We start from the raw sequence: 14,921 nt of genomic DNA, 5'->3' as shown, positions 1-14,921 counted from the left end.
TCCACAGTGTAAACTATAAACATGTCTTTACCTGGATGTCATCCACAGTGTGAACTGTCTTTACCTGGATGTCATCCACAGTGTGAACTATAAACATGTCTTTACCTGGATGTCATCCACAGTGTGAACTATAAACATGTCTTTACCTGGATGTCATCCACAGTGTGAACTATGAACATGTCTTTACCTGGATGTCATCCACAGTGTGAACTATAAACATGTCTTTACCTGGATGTCATCGACAGTGTGAACTATGAACATGTCTTTACCTGGATGTCATCCACAGTGTGAACTATAAACATGTCTTTACCTGGATGTCATCCACAGTGTGAACTATAAACATGTCTTTACCTGGATGTCATCCACAGTGTGAACTGTCTTTACCTGGATGTCATCCACAGTGTGAACTATAAACATGTTTTTACCTGGATGTCATCCACAGTGTGAACTATAAACATGTCTTTACCTGGATGTCATCCACAGTGTGAACTATAAACATGTCTTTACCTGGATATCATCCACAGTGTGAACTGTCTTTACCTGGATGTCATCCACAGTGTGAACTATAAACGTGTTTTTACCTGGATGTCATCCACAGTGTGAACTATAAACATGTTTTTACCTGGATGTCATCCACAGTGTGAACTATAAACATGTCTTTACCTGGATGTCATCCACAGTATGAACTGTCTTTACCTGGATGTCATCCACAGTGTGAACTATAAACATGTCTTTACCTGGATGTCATCCACAGTGTGAACTGTCTTTACCTGGATGTCATCCACAGTGTGAACTATAAACATGTCTTTACCTGGATGTCATCCACAGTGTGAACTATAAACATGTTTTTACCTGGATGTCATCCACAGTGTGAACTATAAACATGTCTTTACCTGGATGTCATCCACAGTGTGAACTATAAACATGTCTTTACCTGGATATCATCCACAGTGTGAACTGTCTTTACCTGGATGTCATCCACAGTGTGAACTATAAACATGTTTTTACCTGGATGTCATCCACAGTGTGAACTATAAACATGTTTTTACCTGGATGTCATCCACAGTGTGAACTATAAACATGTCTTTACCTGGATGTCATCCACAGTATGTACTGTCTTTACCTGGATGTCATCCACAGTGTGAACTATAAACATGTCTTTACCTGGATGTCATCCACAGTGTGAACTGTCTTTACCTGGATGTCATCCACAGTGTGAACTATAAACATGTCTTTACCTGGATGTCATCCACAGTGTGAACTATAAACATGTTTTTACCTGGATGTCATCCACAGTGTGAACTATAAACATGTCTTTACCTGGATGTCATCCACAGTGTGAACTATAAACATGTCTTTACCTGGATGTCATCCACAGTATGAACTGTCTTTACCTGGATGTCATCCACAGTGTGAACATGTCTTTACCTGGATGTCATCCACAGTGTGAACTGTCTTTACCTGGATTTCATCCACAGTGTGAACTATGAACATGTCTTGCAGGTCTTCCATGGCTCCTTCCATCCAGTTGTTAAAGGGAGCTGACCTCTTAGAGAACTCCAGGAACAGCTGGTCGATGGTCTCCAGCAGCTTCTCCGTCCTCTGAGAGAAACAAAGTTAGGGGAAAATGGGACTAATGACAAATGATCAGTTAAAATGATGACTATCGTGACCAATTGGTTTGAAACCTGGTCATTCAGAACTGTGAGTAATGGCAATTTCTGTGTAGTGATTTGTGTGTTGATCATCTGAGTGTTTATGTAGGTCTGCAGATTACAACCAGATTCGAACCAGATTGCCCCCACCAGAGGACCACTAGCCCCCACCAGAGGACCACTAGCCCCCACCAGAGGACCTCTGTCTCCCTCCACTAGCCCCCACCAGAGGACCACTAGCCCCATCAGAGGACCACTAGCCCCCACCAGAGGACCACTAGCCCCCACCAGAGGACCACTAGCCCCCACCAGAGGACCACTGTCTCCCTCCACTAGCCCCCACCAGAGGACCACTAGCCCCTACCAGAGGACCACTAGCCCCCACCAGAGGACCACTAGCCCCCACCAGAGGACAACTAGCCCCCTCCAGAGGACCTCTGTCTCCCTCCACTAGCCCCCACCAGAGGACCACTAGCGCCCACCAGAGGACCTCTGTCTCCCTCCACTAGCCCCTACCAGAGGACCACTAGCCCCACCAGAGGACCACTAGCCCCCACCAGAGGACAACTAGCCCCCTCCAGAGGACCTCTGTCTCCCTCCACTAGCCCCCACCAGAGGACCACTAGCCCCCACCAGAGGACCACTGTCTCCCTCCACTAGCCCCCACCAGAGGACCACTAGCCCCCACCAGAGGACCACTAGCCCCTACCAGAGGACCACTAGCCCCTACCAGAGGACCACTAGCCCCCACCAGAGGACCACTAGCCCCCACCAGAAGACCACTAGCCCCCACCAGAGGACAACTAGCCCCCTCCAGAGGACCTCTGTCTCCCTCCACTAGCCCCCACCAGAGGACCACTAGCCCCCACCAGAGGACCACTGTCTCCCTCCACTAGCCCCTACCAGAAGACCACTAGCCCCTACCAGAGGACCACTAGCCCCCACCAGAGGACCACTAGCCCCCACCAGAGGACCACTAGCCCCCACCAGAGGACCACTAGCCCCTACCAGAGGACCACTAGCCCCTACCAGAGGACCACTAGCCCCCACCAGAGGACCACTGTCTCCCTCCACTAGCCCCTACCAGAAGACCACTAGCCCCCACCAGAGGACCACTAGCCCCTACCAGAGGACCACTAGCCCCCACCAGAGGACCAGTAGCCCCCACCAGAGGACCACTAGCCCCCACCAGAGGACCACTGTCTCCCTCCACTAGCCCCTACCAGAAGACCACTAGCCCCTACCAGAGGACCACTAGCCCCCACCAGAGGACCTCTGTCTCCCTCCACTAGCCCCCACCAGAGGACCACTAGCCCCTACAAGAGGACCACTAGCCCCCACCAGAGGACCACTAGCCCCTACCAGAGGACCACTAGCCCCTACCAGAGGACCACTAGCCCCCTCCAGAGGACCTCTGTCTCCCTCCACTAGCCCCCACCAGAGGACCACTAGCCCCTTCCAGAGGACCTCTGTCTCCCTCCACTAGCCCCCACCAGAGGACCACTAGCCCCCTCCAGAGGACCTCTGTCTCCCTCCACTAGCCCCCACCAGAGGACCACTAGCGCCCACCAGAGGACCACTAGCCCCTACAAGAGGACCACTAGCCCCCTCCACTAGCCCCTACCAGAGGACCTCTGTCTCCCTCCACTAGCCCCCACCAGAGGACCACTAGCCCCCACCAGAGGACCACTAGCCCCTACAAGAGGACCACTAGCCCCCACCAGAGGACCACTAGCCCCTACCAGAGGACCACTAGCCCCTACCAGAGGACCTCTGTCTCCCTCCACTAGCACCCACCAGAGGACCACTAGCCCCCACCAGAGGACCACTAGCCCCCACCAGAGGACCACTAGCCCCCTCCAGAGGACCTCTGTCTCCCCCCACTAGCCCACACACTAGGACCACTCGCCCCCACCAGAGGACCACTAGCCCCCACCAGAGGACCACTAGCCCCCACCAGAGGACCACTAGCCCCAACCAGAGGACCACTAGCCCCCTCCAGAGGACCTCTGTCTCCCTCCACAAGCCCCCACCAGAGGACCACTAGCCCCCACCAGAGGACCACTAGCCCCCACCAGAGGACCACTAGCCCCACCTAGAGGACCACTGTCTCCCTCCACTAGCCCCCACCAGAGGACCACTAGCCCCCACCAGAGGACCACTAGCCCCCACCAGAGGACCACTAGCCCCCTCCAGAGGACCTCTGTCTCCCTCCACTAGCCCCCACCAGAGGACCACTAGCCCCTACCAGAGGACCACTAGCCCCCACCAGAGGCCCACTAGCCCCCACCAGAGGACCACTAGCCCCCACCAGAGGACCACAGTCTCCCTCCACTAGCCCCCACCAGAGGACCACTAGCCCCAACCAGAGGACCACTGTCTCCCTCCACTAGCCCCCACCAGAGGCCCACTAGCCCCCACCAGAGGACCACTAGCCCCCACCAGAGGCCCACTAGCCCCCACCAGAGGACCACTAGCCCCCACCAGAGGACCACTAGCCCCTACCAGAGGACCACTAGCCCCCTCCAGAGGACCACTGTCTCCCTCCACTAGTAGAACCCAGCCCTATTCTGTACCTCCCCCCACTAGAAGAACCCAGCCCGATTCTGTACCTCCCCACTAGTAGAACCCAGCCCTACTCTGTACCTCCCCCCACTAGTAGAACCCAGCCCTATTCTGTACCTCCCCCACTAGAAGAACCCAGCCCTATTCTGTACCTCCCCCACTAGAAGAACCCAGCCCTATTCAGTACCTCCCCCCACTAGTAGAACCCAGCCCTATTCTGTACCTCCCTCCACTAGAAGAACCCAGCCCTATTCTGTACCTCCCCCACTAGTAGAACCCAGCCCTATTCTGTACCTCCCCCCACTAGAAGAACCCCGCCCTATTCTGTACCTCCCCCCACTAGAAGAACCCAGCCCTATTCTGTACCTCCCCCCACTAGAAGAACCCAGCCCTATTCTGTACCTCCCCCACTAGAAGAACCCAGCCCTATTCTGTACCTCCCTCCACTAGAAGAACCCAGCCCTATTCTGTACCTCCCCCCACTAACCCCCACTAGAAGAACCCAGCCCTATTCTGTACCTCCCTCCACTAGAAGAACCCAGTCCTATTCTGTACCTCCCCCACTAGAAGAACCCAGCCCTACTCTGTACCTCCCCCACTAGTAGAACCCAGCCCTATTCTGTACCTCCCCCCACTAGAAGAACCCAGCCCTATTCTGTACCTCCCCCCACTAGAAGAACCCAGCCCTATTCTGTACCTCCCCCCACTAGAAGAACCCAGCCCTATTCTGTACCTCCCCCCACTAGAAGAACCCAGCCCTATTCTGTACCTCCCCCCACTAGAAGAACCCAGCCCTATTTTGTACCTCCCCCCACTAGTAGAACCCAGCCCTATTCTGTACCTCCCCCTCTAGTAGAACCCAGCCCTATTCTGTACCTCCCCCACTAGCCCCCACCAGAAGAACCCAGCCCTATTCTGTACCTCCCCCCACTAGAAGAACCCAGCCCTATTCTGTACCTCCCCCCACTAGAAGAACCCAGCCCTATTCTGTACCTCCCCCACTAGAAGAACCCAGCCCTATTCTGTACCTCCCCACTAGTAGAACCCAGCCCTATTCTGTACCTCCCTCCACTAGAAGAACCCAGCCCTATTCTGTACCTCCCCCACTAGAAGAACCCAGCCCTATTCTGTACCTCCCCCCACTAGTAGAACCCAGCCCTATTCTGTACCTCCCTCCACTAGAAGAACCCAGCCCTATTCTGTACCTCCCCCACTAGAAGAACCCAGCCCTATTCTGTACCTCCCCCCACTAGTAGAACCCAGCCCTTTTCTGTACCTCCCCCACTAGAAGAACCCAGCCCTATTCTGTACCTCCCCCCACTAGTAGAACCCAGCCCTATTCTGTACCTCCCCCCACTAGAAGAACCCAGCCCTATTCTGTACCTCCCCCCACTAGAAGAACCAAGCCCTATTCTGTACCTCCCCCACTAGAAGAACCCAGCCCTATTCTGTACCTCCCTCCACTAGAAGAACCCAGCCCTATTCTGTACCTCCCCCACTAGCCCCCACCAGAAGAACCCAGCCCTATTCTGTACCTCCCGCCACTAGCCCCCACCAGAAGAACCCAGCCCTATTCTGTACCTCCCCCACTAGCCCCCACCAGAAGAACCCAGCCCTATTCTGTACCTCCCCCCACTAGCCCCCACCAGAAGAACCCAGCCCTATTCTGTACCTCCCCCACTAGCCCCCACCAGAAGAACCCAGCCCTATTCTGTACCTCCCCCCACTAGTAGAACCCAGCCCTATTCTGTACCTCCCCCACTAGAAGAACCCAGCCCTATTCTGTACCTCCCCCTCTAGAAGAACCCAGCCCTATTCTGTACCTCCCCCCACTAGAAGAACCCAGCCCTATTCTGTACCTCCCCCACTAGTAGAACCCAGCCCTATTCTGTACCTCCCTCCACTAGAAGAACCCAGCCCTATTCTGTACCTCCCTCCACTAGAAGAACCCAGCCCTATTCTGTACCTCCCCCCACTAGTAGAACCCAGCCCTATTCTGTACCTTCCTCCACTAGAAGAACCCAGCCCTATTCTGTACCTCCCCCACTAGAAGAACCCAGCCCTATTCTGTACCTCCCCCACTAGAAGAACCCAGCCCTATTCTGTACCTCCCCCCACTAGAAGAACCCAGCCCTATTCTGTACCTCCCCCACTAGAAGAACCCAGCCCTATTCTGTACCTCCCCACTAGAAGAACCCAGCCCTATTCTGTACCTCCCCCCACTAGAAGAACCCAGCCCTATTCTGTACCTCCCCCCACTAGAAGAACCCAGCCCTATTCTGTACCTCCCCCACTAGAAGAACCCAGCCCTATTCTATACCTCCCCCCACTAGCCCCCACCAGAAGAACCCAGCCCTATTCTGTACCTCCCCCCACTAGCCCCCACCAGAAGAACCCAGCCCTATTCTGTACCTCCCCCCACTAGCCCCCACCAGAAGAACCCAGCCCTATTCTGTACCTCCCCCACTAGTAGAACCCAGCCCTATTCTGTACCTCCCTCCACTAGAAGAACCCAGCCCTATTCTGTACCTCCCCCCACTAGAAGAACCCAGCCCTATTCTGTACCTCCCCCCACTAGAAGAACCCAGCCCTATTCTGTACCTCCCTCCACTAGAAGAACCCAGCCCTATTCTGTACCTCCCCCACTAGAAGAACCCAGCCCTATTCTGTACCTCCCCCACTAGAAGAACCCAGCCCTATTCTGTACCTCCCCCCACTAGAAGAACCCAGCCCTATTCTGTACCTCCCCCCACTAGAAGAACCCAGTCCTATTCTGTACCTCCCCCCACTAGTAGAACCCCTCCCTATTCTGTACTTCCCTCCACTAGTAGAACCCAGCCCTATTCTGTACCTCCCCCCACTAGCCCCCACCAGAAGAACCCAGCCCTATTCTGTACCTCCCCCCACTAGCCCCCACCAGAAGAACCCAGCCCTATTCTGTACCTCCCCCACTAGCCCCCACCAGAAGAACCCAGCCCTATTCTGTACCTCCCCCACTAGCCCCCACCAGAAGAACCCAGCCCTATTCTGTACCTCCCCCACTAGAAGAACCCAGCCCTATTCTGTACCTCCCCCCACCAGAAGAACCCAGCCCTATTCTGTACCTCCCCCCACTAGAAGAACCCAGCCCTATTCTGTACCTCCCCCCACTAGAAGAACCCAGCCCTATTCTGTACCTCCCCCCACTAGTAGAACCCAGCCCTATTCTGTACCTCCCTCCACTAGAAGAACCCAGCCCTATTCTGTACCTCCCCCCACTAGAAGAACCCAGCCCTATTCTATACCTCCCCCCACTAGCCCCCACCAGAAGAACCCAGCCCTATTCTGTACCTCCCCCCACTAGCCCCCACCAGAAGAACCCAGCCCTATTCTGTACCTCCCCCCACTAGCCCCCACCAGAAGAACCCAGCCCTATTCTGTACCTCCCCCCACTAGTAGAACCCAGCCCTATTCTGTACCTCCCTCCACTAGAAGAACCCAGCCCTATTCTGTACCTCCCCCACTAGAAGAACCCAGCCCTATTCTGTACCTCCCCCCACCAGAAGAACCCAGCCCTATTCTGTACCTCCCCCACTAGAAGAACCCAGCCCTATTCTGTTCCTCCCCCACTAGAAGAACCCAGCCCTATTCTGTACCTCCCCCACTAGAAGAACCCAGCCCTATTCTGTACCTCCCCCACTAGAAGAACCCAGCCCTATTCTGTACCTCCCCCACTAGAAGAACCCAGCCCTATTCTGTACCTCCCCCACTAGAAGAACCCAGCCCTATTCTGTACCTCCCTCCACTAGAAGAACCCAGCCCTATTCTGTACCTCCCCCACTAGCCCCCACCAGAAGAACCCAGCCCTATTCTGTACCTCCCCCCACTAGCCCCCACCAGAAGAACCCAGCCCTATTCTGTACCTCCCCCCACTAGCCCCCACCAGAAGAACCCAGCCCTATTCTGTACCTCCCCCCACTAGCCCCCACCAGAAGAACCCAGCCCTATTCTGTACCTCCCCCACCAGAAGAACCCCGCCCTATTCTGTACCTCCCCCCACCAGAAGAACCCAGCCCTATTCTGTACCTCCCCCACCAGAAGAACCCCGCCCTATTCTGTACCTCCCCCCACCAGAAGAACCCAGCCCTATTCTGTACCTCCCCTCTAGTAGAACCCAGCCCTATTCTGTACCTCCCTCCACTAGAAGAACCCAGCCCTATTCTGTACCTCCCCCACTAGAAGAACCCAGCCCTGTTCTGTACCTCCCTCCACTAGAAGAACCCAGCCCTATTCTGTACCTCCCCCACTAGAAGAACCCAGCCCTATTCTGTACCGCACGCCACAAGAAGAACCCAGCCCTATTCTGTACCTCCCCCACTAGTAGAACCCAGCCCTATTCTGTACCTCCCTCCACTAGAAGAACTCAGCCCTATTCTGTACCTCCCCCCACTAGTAGAACCCAGCCCTATTCTGTACCTCCCTCCACTAGAAGAACCCAGCCCTATTCTGTACCTCCCCCACTAGAAGAACCCAGCCCTATTCTGTACCTCCCTCCACTAGAAGAACCCAGCCCTATTCTGTACCTCCCCCACTAGAAGAACCCAGCCCTATTCTGTACCTCCCCCACTAGTAGAACCCAGCCCTATTCTGTACCTCCCCCCACTAGTAGAACCCAGCCCTATTCTGTACCTCCCCCACTAGTAGAACCCAGCCCTATTCTGTACCTCCCCCACTAGAAGAACCCAGCCCTATTCTGTACCTCCCTCCACTAGAAGAACCCAGCCCTATTCTGTACCTCCCCCCACTAGTAGAACCCAGCCCTATTCTGTACCTCCCCACTAGAAGAACCCAGCCCTATTCTGTACCTCCCCCCACTAGTAGAACCCAGCCCTATTCTGTACCTCCCCCCACTAGCCCCCTCTAGAAGAACCCAGCCCTATTCTGTACCTCCCTCCACTAGAAGAACCCAGTCCTATTCTGTACCTCCCCCCTCTAGAAGAACCCAGCCCTATTCTGTACCTCCCTCCACTAGAAGAACCCAGTCCTATTCTGTACCTCCCCCACTAGAAGAACCCAGCCCTATTCTGTACCTCCCCCCACTAGAAGAACCCAGCCCTATTCTGTAACTCCCTACACTAGAAGAACCCAGCCCTATTCTGTACCTCCCCCCACCAGAAGAACCCAGCCCTATTCTGTACCTCCCTCCACTAGAAGTACCCAGCCCTATTCTGTACCTCCCCCCACTAGAAGAACCCAGCCCTATTCTGTACCTCCCCCCACTAGTAGAACCCAGCCCTATTCTGTACCTCCCCCCTCTAGAAGAACCCAGCCCTATTCTGTACCTCCCCCACTAGAAGAACCCAGCCCTATTCTGTACCTCCCCCACTAGTAGAACCCAGCCCTATTCTGTACCTCCCCCACTAGAAGAACCCAGCCCTATTCTGTACCTCCCCCACTAGTAGAACCCAGCCCTATTCTGTACCTCCCCCCACTAGTAGAACCCAGCCCTATTCTGTACCTCCCCTCTAGAAGAACCCAGCCCTTTTCTGTACCTCCCCCACTAGCCCCCACCAGAAGAACCCAGCCCTATTCTGTACCTCCCCCACTAGTAGAACCCAGCCCTATTCTGTACCTCCCCCCACTAGTAGAACCCAGCCCTATTCTGTACCTCCCCCCTCTAGAAGAACCCAGCCTTTTCTGTACCTCCCCCCACTAGCCCCCACCAGAAGAACCCAGCCCTATTCTGTACCTCCCCCTCTAGAAGAACCCAGCCCTATTCTGTACCTCCCCCCACTAGAAGAACCCAGCCCTATTCTGTACCTCCCCCCTCTAGAAGAACCCAGCCCTATTCTGTACCTCCCCCTCTAGAAGAACCCATCCCTATTCTGTACCTCCCCCACTAGAAGAACCCAGCCCTATTCTGTACCTCCCCCACTAGAAGAACCCAGCCCTATTCTGTACCTCCCTCCACTAGAAGAACCCAGCCCTATTCTGTACCTCCCTCCACTAGAAGAACCCAGCCCTATTCTGTACCTCCCCCCACTAGAAGAACCCAGCCCTATTCTGTACCTCGCCCCACTAGTAGAACCCAGCCCTATTCTGTACCTCCCCCCTCTAGAAGAACCCAGCCCTATTCTGTACCTCCCCCCACTAGAAGAACCCAGCCCTATTCTGTACCTCCCCCCACTAGAAGAACCCAGCCCTATTCTGTACCTCCCCCACTAGTAGAACCCAGTCCTATTCTGTACCTCCCCCACTAGTAGAACCCAGTCCTATTCTGTACCTCCCCCACTAGAAGAACCCAGCCCTATTCTGTACCTCCCCCACTAGTAGAACCCAGCCCTATTCTGTACCTCCCCCACTAGTAGAACCCAGCCCTATTCTGTACCTCCCCCCACTAGCCCCCACCAGAAGAACCCAGCCCTATTCTGTACCTCCCTCCACTAGAAGAACCCAGCCCTATTCTGTACCTCCCCCCACTAGAAGAACCCAGCCCTATTCTGTACCTCCCTCCACTAGAAGAACCCAGCCCTATTCTGTACCTCCCCCCACTAGAAGAACCCAGCCCTATTCTGTACCTCCCACCACTAGAAGAACCCAGCCCTATTCTGTACCTCCCTCCACTAGAAGAACCCAGCCCTATTCTGTACCTCCCCCACTAGAAGAACCCAGCCCTATTCTGTACCTCCCTCCACTAGAAGAACCCAGCCCTATTCTGTACCTCCCCCCACTAGTAGAACCCAGCCCTATTCTGTAACTCCCTCCACTAGAAGAACCCAGCCCTATTCTGTACCTCCCCCCACTAGAAGAACCCAGCCCTATTCTGTACCTCCCTCCACTAGAAGAACCCAGCCCTATTCTGTACCTCCCCCCTCTAAAAGAACCCAGCCCTATTCTGTACCTCCCCCCACTAGCCCCCACCAGAACAACCCAGCCCTATTCTGTACCTCCCCCCACTAGTAGAACCCAGCCCTATTCTGTACCTCCCCCCACTAGTAGAACCCAGCCCTATTCTGTACCTCCCCCCACTAGTAGAACCCAGCCCTATTCTGTACCTCCCCCCACTAGTAGAACCCAGCCCTATTCTGTACCTCCCCCCACTAGAAGAACCCAGCCCTATTCTGTACCTCCCCCACTAGTAGAACCCAGCCCTATTCTGTACCTCCCCCCACTAGAAGAACCCAGCCCTATTCTGTACCTCCCTCCACTAGAAGAACCCAGCCCTATTCTGTACCTCCCCCCACTAGAAGAACCCAGCCCTATTCTGTACCTCCCCCCACTAGTAGAACCCAGCCCTATTCTGTACCTCCCCCCACTAGAAGAACCCAGCCCTATTCTGTACCTCCCCCCACTAGAAGAACCCAGCCCTATTCTGTACCTCCCTCCACTAGTAGAACCCAGCCCTATTTTGTACCTCCCCCCACTAGAAGAACCCAGCCCTATTCTGTACCTCCCCCCACTTGCCCCCACTAGAAGAACCCAGCCCTGTTCTGTACCTCCCCCCACTAGAAGAACCCAGCCCTATTCTGTACCTCCCTCCACTAGAAGAACCCAGCCCTATTCTGTACCTCCCCCACTAGAAGAACCCAGCCCTATTCTGTACCTCCCCCCACTAGAAGAACCCAGCCCTATTCTGTACCTCCCCCCACTAGTAGAACCCAGCCCTATTCTGTACCTCCCCCACTAGAAGAACCCAGCCCTATTCTGTACCTCCCTCCACTAGAAGAACCCAGCCCTATTCTGTACCTCCCCCACTAGAAGAACCCAGCCCTATTCTGTACCTCCCCCACTAGTAGAACCCAGCCCTATTCTGTACCTCCCCACTAGAAGAACCCAGCCCTATTCTGTACCTCCCCCCACTAGAAGAACCCAGCCCTATTCTGTACCTCCCTCCACTAGTAGAACCCAGCCCTATTCTGTACCTCCCCACTAGAAGAACCCAGCCCTATTCTGTACCTCCCCCACTAGAAGAACCCAGCCCTATTCTGTACCTCCCCCACTTGCCCCCACTAGAAGAACCCAGCCCTATTCTGTACCTCCCCCACTAGCCCCCACCAGAAGAACCCAGCCCTATTCTGTACCTCCCCCACTAGCCCCCACCAGAAGAACCCAGCCCTATTCTGTACCTCCCCCACTTGCCCCCACTAGAAGAACCCAGCCCTATTCTGTACCTCCCCCACTTGCCCCCACTAGAAGAACCCAGCCCTATTCTGTACCTCCCCCCACTAGAATAACCCAGCCCTATTCTGTACCTCCCCCCACCAGAAGAACCCAGCCCTATTCTGTACCTCCCCACTAGCCCCCACCAGAAGAACCCAGCCCTATTCTGTACCTCCCTCCACTAGAAGAACCCAGCCCTATTCTGTACCTCCCCCACTAGAAGAACCCAGCCCTATTCTGTACCTCCCCCCACTAGTAGAACCCAGCCCTATTCTGTACCTCCCCCACTAGAAGAACCCAGCCCTATTCTGTACCTCCCCCACTAGAAGAACCCCGCCCTATTCTGTACCTCCCCCACCAGAAGAACCCAGCCCTATTCTGTACCTCCCCCACTAGAAGAACCCAGCCCTATTCTGTACCTCCCCCACTAGCCCCCACCAGTAGAACCCAGCCCTATTCTGTACCTCCCCCCACTAGAAGAACCCAGCCCTATTCTGTACCTCCCCCACTAGAAGAACCCAGCCCTATTCTGTACCTCCCCCACTAGCCCCCACCAGAAGAACCCAGCCCTATTCTGTACCTCCCCCCACTTGCCCCCACTAGAAGAACCCAGCCCTATTCTGTACCTCCCCCCACTAGAATAACCCAGCCCTATTCTGTACCTCCCCCCACCAGAAGAACCCAGCCCTATTCTGTACCTCCCCCCACTAGCCCCCACCAGAAGAACCCAGCCCTATTCTGTACCTCCCTCCACTAGAAGAACCCAGCCCTATTCTGTACCTCCCCCCACTAGAAGAACCCAGCCCTATTCTGTACCTCCCCCACTAGTAGAACCCAGCCCTATTCTGTACCTCCCCCACTAGAAGAACCCAGCCCTATTCTGTACCTCCCCCACTAGAAGAACCCCGCCCTATTCTGTACCTCCCCCACCAGAAGAACCCAGCCCTATTCTGTACCTCCCCCACTAGAAGAACCCAGCCCTATTCTGTACCTCCCCCACTAGCCCCCACCAGTAGAACCCAGCCCTATTCTGTACCTCCCCCCACTAGAAGAACCCAGCCCTATTCTGTACCTCCCCCACTAGAAGAACCCAGCCCTATTCTGTACCTCCCCCTAGCCCCCACCAGAAGAACCCAGCCCTATTCTGTACCTCCCCCCACTAGCCCCCACCAGAAGAACCCAGCCCTATTCTGTACCTCCCCCACTAGAAGAACCCAGCCCTATTCTGTACCTCCCCCACTAGAAGAACCCAGCCCTATTCTGTACCTCACTCCACTAGAAGAACCCAGCCCTATTCTGTACCTCCCCCCACTAGTAGAACCCAGCCCTATTCTGTACCTCCCTCCACTAGAAGAACTCAGCCCTATTCTGTACCTCCCCCCACTAGTAGAACCCAGCCCTATTCTGTACCTCCCTCCCCCACTAGAAGAACCCAGCCCTATTCTGTACCTCCCCCACTAGAAGAACCCAGCCCTATTCTGTACCTCCCTCCACTAGAAGAACCCAGCCCTATTCTGTACCTCCCCCACTAGAAGAACCCAGCCCTATTCTGTACCTCCCCCACTAGTAGAACCCAGCCCTATTCTGTACCTCCCCCCACTAGTAGAACCCAGCCCTATTCTGTACCTCCCCCCACTAGTAGAACCCAGCCCTATTCTGTACCTCCCCCACTAGAAGAACCCAGCCCTATTCTGTACCTCCCTCCACTAGAAGAACCCAGCACTATTCTGTACCTCCCCCACTAGTAGAACCCAGCCCTATTCTGTACCTCCCCCACTAGAAGAACCCAGCCCTATTCTGTACCTCCCCCACTAGTAGAACCCAGCCCTATTCTGTACCTCCCCCACTAGCCCCCTCTAGAAGAACCCAGCCCTATTCTGTACCTCCCTCCACTAGAAGAACCCAGTCCTATTCTGTACCTCCCCCCTCTAGAAGAACCCAGCCCTATTCTGTACCTCCCTCCACTAGAAGAACCCAGTCCTATTCTGTACCTCCCCCCACTAGAAGAACCCAGCCCTATTCTGTACCTCCCCCCACTAGAAGAACCCAGCCCTATTCTGTAACTCCCTACACTAGAAGAACCCAGCCCTATTCTGTACCTCCCCCCACCAGAAGAACCCAGCCCTATTCTGTACCTCCCTCCACTAGAAGAACCCAGCCCTATTCTGTACCTCCCCCACTAGAAGAACCCAGCCCTATTCTGTACCTCCCCCACTAGTAGAACCCAGCCCTATTCTGTACCTCCCCCTCTAGAAGAACCCAGCCCTATTCTGTACCTCCCACAAATAGAAGAACCCAGCCCTATTCTGTACCTCCCCCCACTAGTAGAACCCAGCCCTATTCTGTACCTCCCCCCACTAGAAGAACCCAGCCCTATTCTGTACCTCCCCCCACTAGTAGAACCCAGCCCTATTCTGTACCTCCCCCACTAGTAGAACCCAGCCCTATTCTGTACCTCCCCCTCTAGAAGAACCCAGCCCTTTTCTGTACCTCCCCCACTAGCCCCCACCAGAAGAACCCAGCCCTATTCTGTACCTCCCCCTCTAGAAGAACCCAGCCCTA

At 55.1% G+C, this 14,921-nt stretch overlaps 1 pseudogene; it reads right to left on the bottom strand.

Annotated features, from left to right (window-relative positions):
• The window catches only part of LOC135513352 (alpha-actinin-2-like), a 104,599-nt pseudogene that overhangs the window by 27,783 nt on the left and 61,895 nt on the right, over positions 1–14,921 (bottom strand).

The sequence above is a fragment of the Oncorhynchus masou genome, chromosome 24, assembly GCF_036934945.1.
Source record: "Oncorhynchus masou masou isolate Uvic2021 chromosome 24, UVic_Omas_1.1, whole genome shotgun sequence".
NCBI classification, from domain to species: Eukaryota; Metazoa; Chordata; class Actinopteri; order Salmoniformes; family Salmonidae; genus Oncorhynchus; species Oncorhynchus masou.
The sequence above is the reverse complement of the archived record's forward strand: the minus strand, read 5'-3'. Positions and strand labels throughout refer to the sequence as shown.